This window comes from Leptinotarsa decemlineata, unplaced genomic scaffold (assembly GCF_025532065.1).
Source record: "Leptinotarsa decemlineata unplaced genomic scaffold, Ldec_3_MD MMD2_tig00001064_RagTag_RagTag, whole genome shotgun sequence".
NCBI lineage: Eukaryota > Metazoa > Arthropoda > Insecta > Coleoptera > Chrysomelidae > Leptinotarsa > Leptinotarsa decemlineata.
The window spans coordinates 10,202,299-10,217,568 of NW_027412558.1; the positions used below are offsets into that span (position 1 = coordinate 10,202,299).

Below are 15,270 nucleotides of genomic sequence, written 5' to 3' on the forward strand. Positions count from 1 at the left end.
TTCCTTTTCAGTGGAAGAGCTTCATGAAGAAAGAACCGAATCGATCACCCCACGAAACCCTTCTTCACTTGGAAGGATCGATCGCAGCTTGAGAAATAGTTCTTAAGGAGATTCTGTGAAACGTGTTCTTCCTTACGAATCAGTAGAGAGTTGTCCTGAAAATCTAGAGAAGTAAATTGGATTGGATAATTCAGGAAACACTTGCTACATGAATAGCATTTTACAAGTGTTGTGCATGACGAAGAAGTTCAAGAACGAGGTTTTGATGATGAACGAGAACGAGAGTGTTGCCAACTCATTCAACAAACTCAAACACATTTTCATGCAGCTGCAGTTTCGTAAGAATGTATCATCTTTCCCTCCAACCAATTTCCTGGAGTCTTTGAAGTGCACTAGATACTCGTTGGGACAACAAGAGGATTGTTCCGAATTCTTGGAGTCCTTGTTGAATACTCTTCGTGGGCAAAACAATAGCAAAATCAATACTCCTGACCGCTCTGGATTGAATGATTCCATACAGTCTATCTATTCTTGTGTTTGTAAATCTTTTGCTGGAAAAATCCCTACTTGTTTACTTTGGAGTATATGTTCAAGAGGTAGCAAAAACGTATGTGAATTTCTGGAACTTCATCTAGCGTTTCCTAATATGATTAATAACCAGTCCATGGAAAGCGTATTGTTAAATCATCTGAAAATGGAATTTTTAACAGGTGATGATCTTCTGTATTGCCAAACATGCGCCAAACTTACTGATTGTTATAAGGAAACAAGTATAGATGAGGCACCAGTCAATCTAAGAATAACACTGATGATCTTCAAACATGATTCAACCTCTGACGAAAGCACCGAACTCCTACGCAGGTTCGAAATAGATGAACACTTCAATCTAGCAGAACACTATTATAATATTCATGCAGTTATTTTTTCACTGTGGTTTTGGCGTTGAATTTGGTCATTATTACGCCTTGGTCAAAGACGAAACGGACTGGTTTAATTTTGACGATAGTCGTGTCACGAAGTGTTCTGGCAATGTATTAAATTTATTGGAGCCTCTGGAGACACCCTATATTTTGTTTTATGAGAAAGAGGACATTGGCAGATCAAGATCTTCAGATGATGTGGTGCTGCAGGTTTTTCCGGGTTTTCCTGCAGCTGAAAAAGCAAATGCGCTACTGGAATCAATGAAGTCGCCCCGGAGCGCCAATTAATTTTTATTGTTGTTTTATAATTTCATGATTTGTATTTTGAGACATAAGGTATCTGAAGTTTCAAGAAAAGCAGTTGAACAAAAAACGTAACACAAATAAAATAATTATCAAATAATCGTGGTATGTAGGCTTTCACGGTCGCAGTCTACAGATTATTTGCTGTTCAGGAGGAAGGCCTGAATATGAGCACAACGGAATCCACCGTAGTAGCATTCAGCTATCGGGGGGTTAAAAATCTGGGACCTTTTCTAGAACCCAAGCTGACTTGGAACCAACATCTAGATGTAGTGGAAAGAAAGGAGGAGGTAGCTCTGGTGCTGGCGAGACGCACCTCCGAAAGACATTATGTATTGGCTATTATATGGGCATATGGTTCTCGAACCTAATGATCACTTACCCCACGGTGTGGGTAGTGATTATCAGGAAAGGGCTCGACCAGCGCAACCTTAGGGAAAAATAATATATCTATTAGATTGCATTATCTTTTATCTATTGAATTTGAATGATTTTCTATAGTCGTTACTTTGATCCATAAGTTTATAATGAATGGAAATGTCAATTGGGCACAATCGACAAAAAATCATTGGTTGTGAATATTCCATTTTCCAGGCAAAGGCCAGCGCTGTTTCAAATATAGTTTAGATCCTGAATTTCTATGATATAGGATTTTAATGGAAATTCGTCAGACAATAATGCCTGATAGGCCCAGATAGAGAAAAAAGTTATCTATGAATTCAACTAGTTTGAGAATTAGCTGCCTGGTTTTCATTTCATTTACGCGCTCGGTCAGCACACATCAGTCTTTTGGGCTGAAATGTACGCAATTTTGCAATTGTCCTTATTCAACTGTGGGGCTACCAAAATTTCGAAAGTGGGTCATAAAGAGTACTGGGAAAAGACACCCGGAAATACGCATGGTGAAACCTTTATAAAGCGACCGTCCGAGAAGAGAACCAAAGAACTGTTCCAGCAGAGCAGGAATCAGCTCAGAACAACTACAGGGATACTCACCGGATACAGTTCATTAACAACAATGGAGACCTTAGCTGCATGCAATGCATCAAAGGACGGATACAGCTGGTCTCTGTGATGCTTCAGATAATTAGAGGCAAACCATTTTTGAACAACCCAGATTATGACATATATCTATATAGCAAAAGAACTGTACAGACTATATAGAAACAGTACTGTTGGAATGAAGGTTTTCCAGTGTTTTCCTGAGACTTGAAATAACTGGACAGGTCAGACAGCTCCCAGGTGAAAGACTTAAAAATAGATTTTTCGGTAATTGCCACACAAAACATTGAAGAGCCAAAGGATATGTTTTGGTCAATCTATTTGGGCCGGTTTTTTTTTCATCAACAATGAATAGTGATTGGCTTGAGGCACTCAAAGTTGATACTGATCTGCTGGTGTAAAATACACAGGAAGCGCAACAAGTGCTAGAAGGTACTGAAAATACGTGGATTTTGAGGTATTTCACGCCTTGTTGGCAACACTGGTTAGGAAGCGAGCGGAGATGTATCAAGTTGTGCAGTAAGAATCAGAAGTTCGTGATTGTGTTGAATGCAATCACATTTATGAATAAATGGCAAACCGTGGGACGAGTATTCGATTGCAACACCTGTTAGATTGGAAACACACCTACGGTCACTTGATGGCAGTTCTCTCGTTTTTCGATTCTGTTTTGTTCGGTAAATCGGCGACAGAACGGAATTCGTTGCTTCTGGGGGAGTTTGTTGTTGGGACGTGGTTTCGCGATTTTGTCGCCAAACACGTTCGATTTCAGTTAGGTGTTCATTGTGCTACAACCGGTTTGGCGCAGGTGATTGTTTGGTATTTTCATTCAGTTTACGTTCCGAGATTTGGTTTTCTTTCGTTTTATGGAACAGTAACCTTTCTCAGAAATAGGAACGAATCGAATTTTGGAGAAAAATGAATTTTTCAGCCTTCTTTTTTTCCAGTAAAACCTAAAGTTGGAAGTCAAAGTATTTAATCAGTCAACATAATCTCTTAAATAGATACATTCAAATAAAATTATCTTGCTCTGCACAAGATTACGATTTTATATCACCGAAAGAAACCAATTTGCTCATATATGATGACAGTACGTAAACTATTAATATTGATACTGTTGAATTTAAGAGCATAGATTTTTATGACTGGAGTAACGATTGTAGTACCAAAAGTTTTGTGTGCTATTGCGGCCGACTTCATCAGCATTATTGGAATGATACCAGATCAATTGCCAAAAATTCCAGAGGTCGAACACCGTATCACATTAACATTTGAACTTTAAAAGGCACATTATGAATCTCTTGTCAAAAAAAAACGTAATTCAGATTGTAACGTGTTCATAAAATTGAGGAATATATTTTTTATGGAACTCGCTTCTGGGGATGCTTGATTTCATGGCGAGATACAGGTATTTGTAGCTCTGAAAAACCTCATAATATATCATTTCTGTCAAGAAGCATTCATTTCTAATAACATCGTCACGCTGCCATGATTATATATTTTTGAAATGTGTTTATATATTTTAATGACAATTATTCTTTTCCAAAAACTGACAGCTTCCATGCTCTCAATAGTAGGCAAACCGACAACTTTCCCATCCAACCATTTCGATATCATCAGTTTGAATCACTGACTAAGCTTGCTCCTCGATTTTTTTCATCATCTGTCTGATGCGCAAAAAACAAAACAATATTTGTATGATTGTGATGAACGTTTACAAGTTGATAAAATAACCACGAAACATTTAAAATTTTAATGTTATTCTGCCAAAAAAGTACCTCATCAATGTCGACCATGGTGAAGGTGACGACAGTTTTTTTTAATACCGTGGTGTTGTGCACTCAAAATTCTTGCCAGGAGGTAAGACTGTAAATACAGGATATTATCTGAGCGTTATGCGGGGTTTGAGCGAGCAAATTAGTCTAAAAATGCCTAGAAAAAGCATGAACTTTGCACCACGATAACGCTTTATCTCACAAGGCTATCAGTGTCAACGAATTTCTGCCCAAAAATTCAACAAATCTTATTGAACAGCCACCGTATTCACCTGATTTGGCTCCTGCTGACTTTTTTAAAACTCAAAATTCATCCGAGGCATCCGTTTCCAGTCGTAAGATGACATTAAAAAGAAATACCAGCGAGTACTAAAGTCGAGTCTAAAAAATGTATCGATGATTAGGTTGTTCGTTGGCGTAAATGTATTATTTCGAAAGGAGCCTGCTTTGAAGGCGATGCAATGAATTTGGATAGATAATTCATATTTTGCATTTCATTTACCAAACTCAGGTACATTTTCGACATAGTAGTACCTATGTAAAACATGTGTATATATTTATTGTTCTTGCATTCCCTAATAAATCTGTATTTTTATTGTTATAATGACAATTTCTATATATTTGTAACGGTTGTCTAAGAGAAAGAAATAATTTTCATTGTATTTTATCAAGTATTTCAAAAATTATTTAACAATGTATCTCTAAGAAACAGCGTAAGCAGTGGAATGTTAAGCACTACCATTATCGTTATTCATTGTAGTGCCTAGTAATTATTGTCATTCTAGGATTTGCACGTAGCAGATTTTGAGAATACACCACTATTCAGTCTATTCCAATTTTGTCCACCATCTGGTTCATGAGATGAAAAGTGAAACAGCGTGCGAGTCTGTGTAGAAGTTACGAAAAAACAAGCCGACAACCATCAAAGTAAAAGTGGAATGATTTTCAGCGACCTTGAACTGTTTCAGAGACCCGTATAGAAATGCGGTTCAGTAAACTTCTTGTTCCAAACCACGTGGTAGGGATGGGAAGGAGGGGATCGACTCATTTCGAAGCCGAGATGGTGACGCTTTGTCCCACGAGATTGGACTTTTTCGCTTGCGTGACGGTTTCAATATGGGAATCATTGGAAATTGAGATTGGGGGTTTTTGCCTATTCATGTCGTGAAGGCAGGAAATGCCTTTACGGTAGAATCTATTATGAACCAGCTGGAATTAGTAATAATAGTCACTGGTGTGTTTTCGGCTCGTATTGGTTTTTGCAAAATGTATTATTTCATAATATTTATTTATTTCCACTATTAACAAGTCTAAAGTGGAAATTTCTGAGTCAAAAATGAAAACTGTTAAAAAATCAATCATTTTGAAACACTCATAATAATAAAACATATTTTCTCCCGACAAGTCCAGGAAAGAAAATTATGTTGCGAAATGTGAAAAATTTTACTTGGTTTGAGATATTTATCTTGTTTAACTATATTTTCATTTGGTCTTTATTCACCGTTATAGGTTAGGTTAGATTAGGTCCAAAGTGAGTGCGTCCATTAGACCCTCCACCGCAACCCAGAAGGGTTTATTAGGGTTCACACCTATTCACACTCGACCAAATTAACCCAGCTTCTCGACGAAGCTTTCAGGTCAGATGGTAAGCGTACGGCTCTGCCGAATTCTAAAAACCTGACTCGTTTCCCAGCGGGGCAGGCACAAAGTATGTGCTCTGCTGTTTCATCATTTTCCAAACAGAGGCAACACACACTGTCTTCCGAAAGTCCGAGTCTTTGCATATGATTATTTAAATGACAGTGACCTATAAGAAGGCCTGATAGACATCGTAGTTCATCCCTACTGTAGTCCAACAACTGTTTGGTATCAAGTTTCGAAGGGTGAATAAACGCCTTGGAGTGAGCCAATCCTGGAATATTCTGCCAGAAGTCCATAAATCTTTTTGCCATCCAGGTGTTGAATCTTTGTTTGGCAGAGCCTAAAGCGATGCCAAACAAAGGTTCTGGTCCGATAAAGCTGCTTGCAGCACCCTCCTTTGCAAGGGAGTCAGCAGCCTAATTGCCTTTCAGGCCAGTATGGCCAGGAATCCAGACCAGAGACAATCTGTTACGTCTTCCTATCGAGGAGAGTCGTTTTTGACAATTTGCTACCATTTTAGACTGTTGCTCGGTAGGAACCAAGTGCTTCCAACGCCGCCTGACTGTCCGAAAATATTTGTATTGATTTGTGTATGAGGTTGGATTCTTCCAACCTCATCTTGAAGATGATCACTTGGTGATCGAAACACGTGTCGAGGTGTTCAAATAACGATTTTGTGTTGGGAAAAAACTCCAGTATCTCTTGTTCTTTTTGTTCGGCCTTCTTGAAAACATGCTCGACAATCGTTCACCACAGTATTCAGATATATTTTCATCCTAGTGGTTACTTCTCTGGAAGACAAGCTGACTTCCTTCCGTAAAACCAACAATTCGGTCTTTATCTAGCTCTCTCATTTAATGGAAAATTGGAAGTATTCTCACACTAGGCATAATGAAAATTTCTGATAGATTTTTCAACAATACTCACACCTACTCTCTTGTCATACAAAACGAAACGCAATCAACATTTCTGATTATTTTACGAAAAATAGAAAACATGTTAACCAAAAAAGAATAAAATATTTCAGCTATTAGCGTGTTTTCTTAGTAAATAATTCATAACAAAATAACAGGTCAAATACATAACAGTAAAAATTGGTTATAACGAACACTTCTTGTAGAATTAAATGATGGAATATCGTAGTACAAGACAATAATACTGTATATGATCTAAACGCAGACGAAACAACAAATGATAAAGATACTTTATGGAAAGGCTAAACATCAATTACTGAAGAAGCTAAAGGATTAATTTGTATAGCTGAAGATATTAATAGCAGAGTAGGTTAAAGAGCAGGAAAGTTAAAAGCAGAAAAGAGAAACCAATAATTGATTATATACCACTAGTAACAGAAAATAGTGCTATGGTGAAAAATGTAATGGTAGAAAACTATAAATATGTAACAACCACTATTTACTATTGATTATTTAGTACAAATTGAACACAATAAATGTTGATCGTGTTATAACCAATAACAGAATATCCGAAACTTCCTCAACAAAAGGAGGTCTAAAGCAATGTGGAGGTTCAAGTCCAGTGTTATTCAACATATTGATGGGTAAGATAATAGAGGATCGCATAACAAAAACTGAAAACTACATGTTGGATATAGAAAGTTGGGAGAGTTAATATCTCAGAAAGAGCATTTGCAGACGACCTGTTTTCACATTGGTCTGCCATCCTGGAACGGAAGATGAAACTCCAGGTGGAAGTATTTTAGAAGAACCTGGAAACTTTTTACAAAATATTGGCAAATTTCGTTTTGAATGACAAAAAAATGACAGTTCAATATCCCAGTATAAACGATCCAATATACAACCAATGTGTATTAAATATTTTGAGTTAAACGCCCTGTATATAATGGCACAAAAGGAATTCGAGAAGTTTCAACACTTTTTTACAATCACGAAATTCGCTCTACATATAAGCATTCCACTTCTTTCCCACCTTCTCTGAAACGTACCCAGCACATGAATATTGTCGATCACACTTCATGGTGCACCAACCCATTCACTATACCAAGGGCTATCAACCCAAACGACACACGAAGGACCCAGCATAACGTTACAAACACAAAACTCGGGCGGATATTCTACCTACCGTACCGTAGAGAGAACAAAACTCGGCTGTGATTCCATACCACAGTCGGTGTAACACTCTCGATGCGAGCGTGGCCATATTTGCCCTTTTGTCACGTTGTTGTTTTTCGTTTGGAATTCTTTCCAGAGTGCTGCCTCTCGAAATGGCACATGTTCGCGAAAAAGTGAGGTTAGAGTAACGGATTGTGAGTTTGGAATAATCGTTTCAGTTGTGCCGAATCAAAACAGTTAACGAATCGAGTGTCACGTGTTCTGGAAAACGGGATTTTCTCCTGGCTGATTTAAAATCACGACTGATTTTCATGACAGGTTCAGTGCGTGGAATTTTAAATTCTGAAAACTCGTCTAATTTTGATAGTTGATATAGGTAATTGTGTGAGTTAGCGGTCTACATCGTTTTTAGATCAATTCTAGTGTATTTCTGTGGTTAAACACGGAATATATGTCGGATGTTTTCATTATTGTTACTCAAATGAGATGAGATTTTTTCGAGGTTGCTGTTTCTAACTGTTAGAAAATGCCTAATATGGAGACGATGCGAGACGGTATTGTGCTGATAAAATGTAAGTGATAGATACTTTGTTACATGAATTATAAGTCTCAAGTTACCATCCTCCAGTTACCAGTCTACTGATAAGTTAATGTTGATGGTTTTCGTTGGTGACATTTTTTTTTCAGATCTTGACATGTAACTTATATATTGAAACCACTTGTTTGATTATTGAAATGAGATATACAGTGTGTGTCAAATTGAGCTTGTATTAGAAATTCGATGTGGAAATGTAAAGTATCGGGAAATATTTCAACTATAAGTTTCAGATGATTCAGATTAATGCATTCAATTATTTTGAAAATGTTCACCAAGATACAGGGTACTGAATAGTATCGATGCTTATCAAGCTTATGTTATTTTCTAATGAAACGTCATTAATCGTTTCCAAGTTAATGATTTCACCTAAAAAAATCATTTGAAATAGAATAGGGGGCTGAAAATATATACCGGGCGGTTCATATGGTTAACCAACAATAAAATATCTTATATTAAACATATTCAAAGTAACAAAAACTCAGTTGAAGAGTCCTATTTTAGTTGTTGAATGTTAATTGTGAATTCTTGCTTCTTATTCTGGTTAAATCGAATCTTACGAACATTTATATTTCCCAAATATGAACACGTTTCAGGAGTATATTATTATACTTGTATGGCGTTTCATTGGTGAAGGGAAAAACTTGGATTTGACTTTTTTTTCTCCATCATTGAGTACTGATATAGAAGTGTAGATCACGCACATGTTTCTTTCAGATTCAAAGTGAAAATAAAAACCCGCCTCAACAACTGAGCACGAATTTATGAACATTGAATTACACAGAAATCATGAGCCATGAGACATTGAAACGATAAAAAATAAAAAAAAAATGTAATGTATTTTTTATTTTCAATTGTTAATAAAAAATAGAAAATAACAATTTTTTTTATTTAGGCAACGGTAATCTATTTTTTTGCCTATTAAGGATAACTTCACCAAAGGAAAAAAATGCCAGGGTTTTAGTTCAATAATTATAGGATTTTTTATATTAACTTTCAATTCAGAAAAAGTTATTAATTAACAAATTTATAATTAACGTTAATATTGGGATAAAAATTTTTTGACTGCGGATTGTAGTTTATTGATGTATCCCAACATTACATGAATTCTTTCATTCCTTAATATTTACATTTGATATGTTTAAATTATTTTTTTGTTTTTATGTCAGAGTGACGAAAGACGCGCGGAAGCCAGACTACCCGCTTTTGGCTCTATTTTCAGGACTCTGTAAAAATTATAAATAATCGAGATACAGTTTCGGGAGTCGGGACTTTTTTCACGAAAATTCATTGATCTTTTCAAATCTTTTTTCAAATTTCCAAAATTTTGAAAATTTTCCAAGATATTAAGAAAAAACTAGAGCCCAATTTTTTTTCACTTAATTGTTTATAACTTTTGTAATTTTTATCGGCACGTTTTCGGACCTTTCCTTAAACTTTCTAGGCAAAAATACGAATCGAATGACACGTTGGTCGTAATTTTTGGACAGGGCTGAAAAATGTCACCAAAAAGAGCTAAATAAATCGAGTACATGTGAACCAGACTATTTAACTCCACACTAGTACAGTGAAAGACGATTCACTCAATCCTCACTGTAGTAGTTAGTCCCAGCCATGAAAATTTGATTGAATTTAAAATGGAATATTTTTTAGAATAGATCTTCATGGAGGGTTTTCATGGAAGGAGCGAAATTTAAAATGAAATCGCCGTGACCTTGTTTGTGATCTATTGAATTATTCCAAGAGACTCGCATGGTATATTAGGTATATAAAAATCGCACCTTGTCTTTTTATGCTCTAGGATTCTTTTCTGCACAGATGCAGCAGTGGTGGGAGACAACTGTCACATAATGGCACAGCTCAAAAATAACCCTTTTGTATTGATTCTTGGAAAGGAAGTAAGAAGTGAATAGAGATCAAGCGTGAAAAGGTTGACTACCTGTTAGTTATTCCAGAATAGATTTTATACACAATGAACGAGTAAAAGCTCTATGAAGAAAAAATTGTGCTTTATTTTCTCTCAGTGTTTTTTGAAAATTTCATCAGTGATAAATAGGTAGGTTAGTTATTAGAGGGTAAATTTCACCTATGATTCATAATTCTTCTCAAATAAATCTGCTGGATCTAGATAGGAACATCTCTCTCAGTTCTTTGAGCAGTGTGAATTGATTCTATAGTTATGAAAATAGTATGTCAACGAAAATCAACTCTGAAAAATCAGAAAATCTAATGTAACCACCATTTTCCCATTTTTAAAGCAAGTGAAAGACAGTCTTTTTCAAAATATGATTTATACAAAGAGATAACTTACTAGAAACTAGTGAACAATTAATAATATAACGACAAAGTATAACCTGGCCATAATTTCGAACTTCTGTAAGTTGAAAGGCCTAGATCAATTTTTTTGTCAGATGTATGTTTGCATCATGGTCGACATATAAAAGAGGAAAGATGTGACGGTACAATAGCCTACGAAAAAACTCAACTTTTTGTAGTATCAACAAAAGCGAGAATAACTTTATGTGACTATGATTTAAAAAGTTGAAGGATTTGAACATTAACAAGTCTAATAGTAAGTACATTCAATTGTTAAAAAACACAATTGTTCTCTTGCCGACTTTTCGAATTTAATTAAATTCTTTTTCGGGGCTCGGAAAGTAGTTTCTTCGTGTTGATAATATAACTAAATTGACGAATGTAGCCGTTAGTTACTACGGTGTAGGAGATCCATCATGAGAAATGAAACTTTGTATGTTTTTATCACTTTTATTCGTAACTAATGTTGCTACTGCAGAGTTTATTGTAATTGTTTGAAAATGTCCTTATAGGACGAAACTGCAGTAACAACGTTAGTTACGAATAAAAGTGATAAAAACATACAAAGTTTCATTTCGCATCTGTCATAAAAATGTAACTATTTTAAAACCCATTAGACATATAAGATACATAATAAAAAATAAACAACATTGCAACATCAACACAAAACGACATGAAACTTCAGAAAAATTATTGGATCACTCAGGTAGTTAACTAAGTACATTCAATATTTGAAAAAATTTGAAAATAAGAACACTTTCCTGTCAATTTTTTGGAAACGACTTAAAATCTTCCATAGTTTTCAAATCTGTTTATAACTTTTTCAGTCAATTAAAGTCCAAACTTGTAACAATATTATTCGCTATCAAATTGAATACGTTAGTTATCCTAAGCATTTCTTTGCGAATTAAACCTTTTAACCATACAATTTCAATTTAAATATCCTGGAAATTATCGCAAAATTGAAACTATCGTGCGACAAAATAAATTCAAGTAGCCTCACAAATCGCTGCGATTCGCGTGATGAAGAAATGTTGCAATTATTTTACATAGTGAGGCACTGAAATTTTTGAATAACTACTATTATACCAAAATTAAAATTGATAGTTGAACATACTTCTGTGTGAGTGAATTTTCAGTTTCATATTAGTAGATGCTTATGCAGCACTATAACAAATAAAGGCAAATATGCAGAAGCAGAGACGGGTCGCTAGTGAATGAATACATTTCAACAGAGCTTGTACTTACAATATTTCATCTTATTTGTTCTCTTGGCAACTGCTTCATGTAAAAAAGTTCATCTCATAATTATTCGGCAGCCAGATGAACTTTGACTTTTGAATATGAAAATTATTTTCAGACCCGCGAGGCTGAACCTGTTCCATTTCCAATTTCATTCGTTTTTACGGTCCCGCCTACTTGACTCTACTGTTCGGGGATTATATTATGTCGATAAATTCTCCTCGTTATGTTTACACAATTTTCATTTTATTCGAGATATAGAAGTCGGATTTTTGGCGAAAATTTACATGCTATATGCCTAAATAGGCATTGATATTTTTCCGTTCTAGATTATTCGCGTTTTTTTGTCGAGAGTCATAAAAAACTCGCAAAAATTATAGAGAAATCAGGCTCGCACGGGTGCAATTAAGAGATGTAATTTCATCATGGAACATTAAAAAGTCCACGGCATTTTGTACTAATCGTAATCGTAATTTCTAAACGAATGTTACTGATCGTATAATTCAAAAAAAAATAAATGTACATAATCATCCGGCTATTCAGTTGGATAAGAACTAATATCATGATAGAATTGTCCACCTCTTTCGATTCTTCTCATGTTTTAATTGACTAATTTGAACAAATTGCGGATATTATGACTTAGCTATAATAGCTAAGGCCTCTCGTCCACTGGGAGCGGACAGCTGCGATAAATTGCGAAATCAGTTCGTCAGATACGACAATCCATCAATAATGTATCTTTTGTGAAAAAAAATAAATAACAGAAAAACACGATCACGTTGCCCGCTGGGAAAAATTCATAATTCCTCTTTAATATAATCGACTTTTTCAACTGGAATACATACGACATATCAATTCTGATATTCCGACAATTCATCAATACTTTACTTTTTGAATATCTCTAGAAAAAACTAATGAACGAATAAGATATTTTTATTGCGGCGTTGCCATCTAGCGCAAACTACTCTTAAAATATAACGTAAAGAAAAATACATTTTTTATCGTTTTCTCACATGAAGAGCGTTACGACAATTACTCGACAAATATTAATAGCAAAAATTCCGATATTTGAGTATTATTGAAACCTGTACAATTGTCGAAAGAGATACGACAGTTACTCGACAAAATATCAATAACAAAAATTTCGACATTTAAGAATTATTCAGACCTGTACTGGGATGATCATGCTAACTTTATATCAAGTTAGTAGAGCCACCTATTTAAAAAAAATAAAGAGCGACAATTGTTTTTCATTCATAAACAATTGTCGAAAGATATACGACAATTGATCAATAAGTTGTCTTTTGTAAAAAAAATTATTAATTATTTATAAACGATTGTCGAAAGAGATACAATTGGTCAATAGGTTGCTAATTGCAAAAAATATTCGACATGATTATAGGATTACAAAAATTGATGAAACAAAAAAGTGTATCGGTAATTTCCACGTAGATACATTACAAATTTATTTTAGCACTTTTCACTGGTGATACTTTTAAAACATATATGAAGAAATCAAACACGCCTGTTGCGGTGTTGCCATATGGTTCAAATTATCCATATAGTACAAGGTATGACACGAAAAATGCAATATTTTCCAAAAAATACGTTTCAGGAAATTTCTTGATATGGATTGGGTTATGACTATTATTCGACAAATACTAGTAATGAAGGTTTTAATAATTCAGTTATATTGAAAATTTTACTACAGGTGCTGAGCTAACTTTATATCAAGTTAGCAGGGCTACTACCCCTTATAAAAAAAAGGAGATGCGCGGCAATTATTTTTCTTACACGACAAATTCTCGACAATTATTCGACAATTGAAAAAGTATAGGTATTTCAATAAGTTTACTGCAAGTTGCCTTGCTAACTTTATGGAGGTGACATAAATAAAGACATTTATAGAGTATGCCTGACAACAAATTCTTGAGCAGCAGAATGTGTATTAGAAGAGGGAGAAAAATCCCCCTAAGTAGGTCATCAAACGCTACTCTCGAACTATGATTCACCCAAACTAGAGGCGAAAAACCTTGCATGGCTGAATTTAATTCATAACTGACTTAGAGATGCCCTCATATGGGAAGATTGCTGTGGACAATAAAATGGGAAGTGGGAACCTATCAACTGGAATATCTCCATCCGAATGGCCTCGCCTTCTGGCCTTACCTCTAAACCCTCCACACATTCACTCTAAGTGAATATTTATTATCACAGCGAAAATAAGCTACAAATTTTGAAAATTTTCTCTGAATATTATAGTGTGCATTCCATATTCCATAACATGTAAAAGCTCCATCACGAGATGGAGCTTTTACTATGGTTAACAATATTTCTCTTAGACGCAGGTTTCATACATGCAGTCGAGCCGCGTCAAAATTAATGGAGTCCCAGGCATTTTGCTGTTCAGGTTGCATCTTTCTTGTGCTGATGAGACGTAATATCTCGAAACCGATGTGTAGGGGATCTAAGGGAATGATTTCGGCATGGTCCTGCTACTGGATGAAACCGAACTGACATTCCGGCTAGAAATAGTAGATAGAGCAGTGCTCAAAACCTCTTGGTATTAACGCAAGTGCAGCTATACAGAGCAGTACTTAAAATATCTCATACTATTTTGTATTAGTTGTCCTAATTATTCCGGAGAAAAGTTGAAATTTTTGTGGAATTTGCAGTTTATGAAATTTTCATGTGAACGTCATTCAAAATCCGAAATTATTTCTACAAATTGCAATAATAAATACGTACTGAGTACGTACTCGCGAGTTTGAAAAGTCAATTCGGTATATCTCTAAAAATATTATACCTTGACAGTACAATTCTAACTATTTTAAAACTTTTTATCTATTTGTGAAAGACCACCGTAATAACCTATTTTCACTTCGCCATGTATCATTTAGTGAAGCGTACCCCATGCCGTGTTATTAACAATCCAATTCAGGTTGTTTTTTTTTCATTTTGCGGTTCACGCTATGCTCTGCGAGTTTTTAGTTTAATTGTGATTTTGTCCATGTGTGTTTCTATTTATAATTGCTAGGTATATTTAGTACGATTCGAAGCATTCGCGCAAAGTTCAGCTATTTTCAGAAATAATACAGATGGTAGAGGTACACGATGGAGATAGTTGGCGTAGATATTTGATTCTGTCAACGTTAGTTGCAAAGATTGGAAATGAAAGCAGCTCTGCTGGCTTCTGCTTTAATGAGTTCTTTGACTTCACTTGTCAATTTGGTTGTTCTGTGGCTGAAGTTCCCTTGAAATTTTCGTTATCACAAATTCATTCTGCAGGGATGTCGGCACGCCAAATTTTTTTGTCAGATTTGTTGGGCGAATTTTCGAAAGTCGTTTTTCATATTTTGAATTTCTTACATTGAAAATAAGTATCG

The 15,270-nt window shown here is 35.1% G+C and overlaps 2 protein-coding genes and 1 long non-coding RNA gene across 5 annotated transcripts in view; 2 read left to right on the top strand and 1 right to left on the bottom strand.

The window, feature by feature from the left end:
- Positions 1–15,270, top strand: part of LOC111503577 (rho guanine nucleotide exchange factor 10) — a 432,407-nt gene that overhangs the window by 282,638 nt on the left and 134,499 nt on the right. The gene's annotated exons all lie outside the window — the stretch shown is intronic.
- Positions 1–15,270, bottom strand: part of LOC141482425 (uncharacterized) — a 391,773-nt gene that overhangs the window by 254,267 nt on the left and 122,236 nt on the right. The window lies entirely within an intron of this gene.
- On the top strand, positions 5,637–10,780 carry LOC141482426 (uncharacterized). The gene is made up of 3 exons (XR_012465529.1): positions 5,637–8,303; positions 9,980–10,090; positions 10,145–10,780. It is a non-coding gene; the product is annotated as an uncharacterized lncRNA (long non-coding RNA).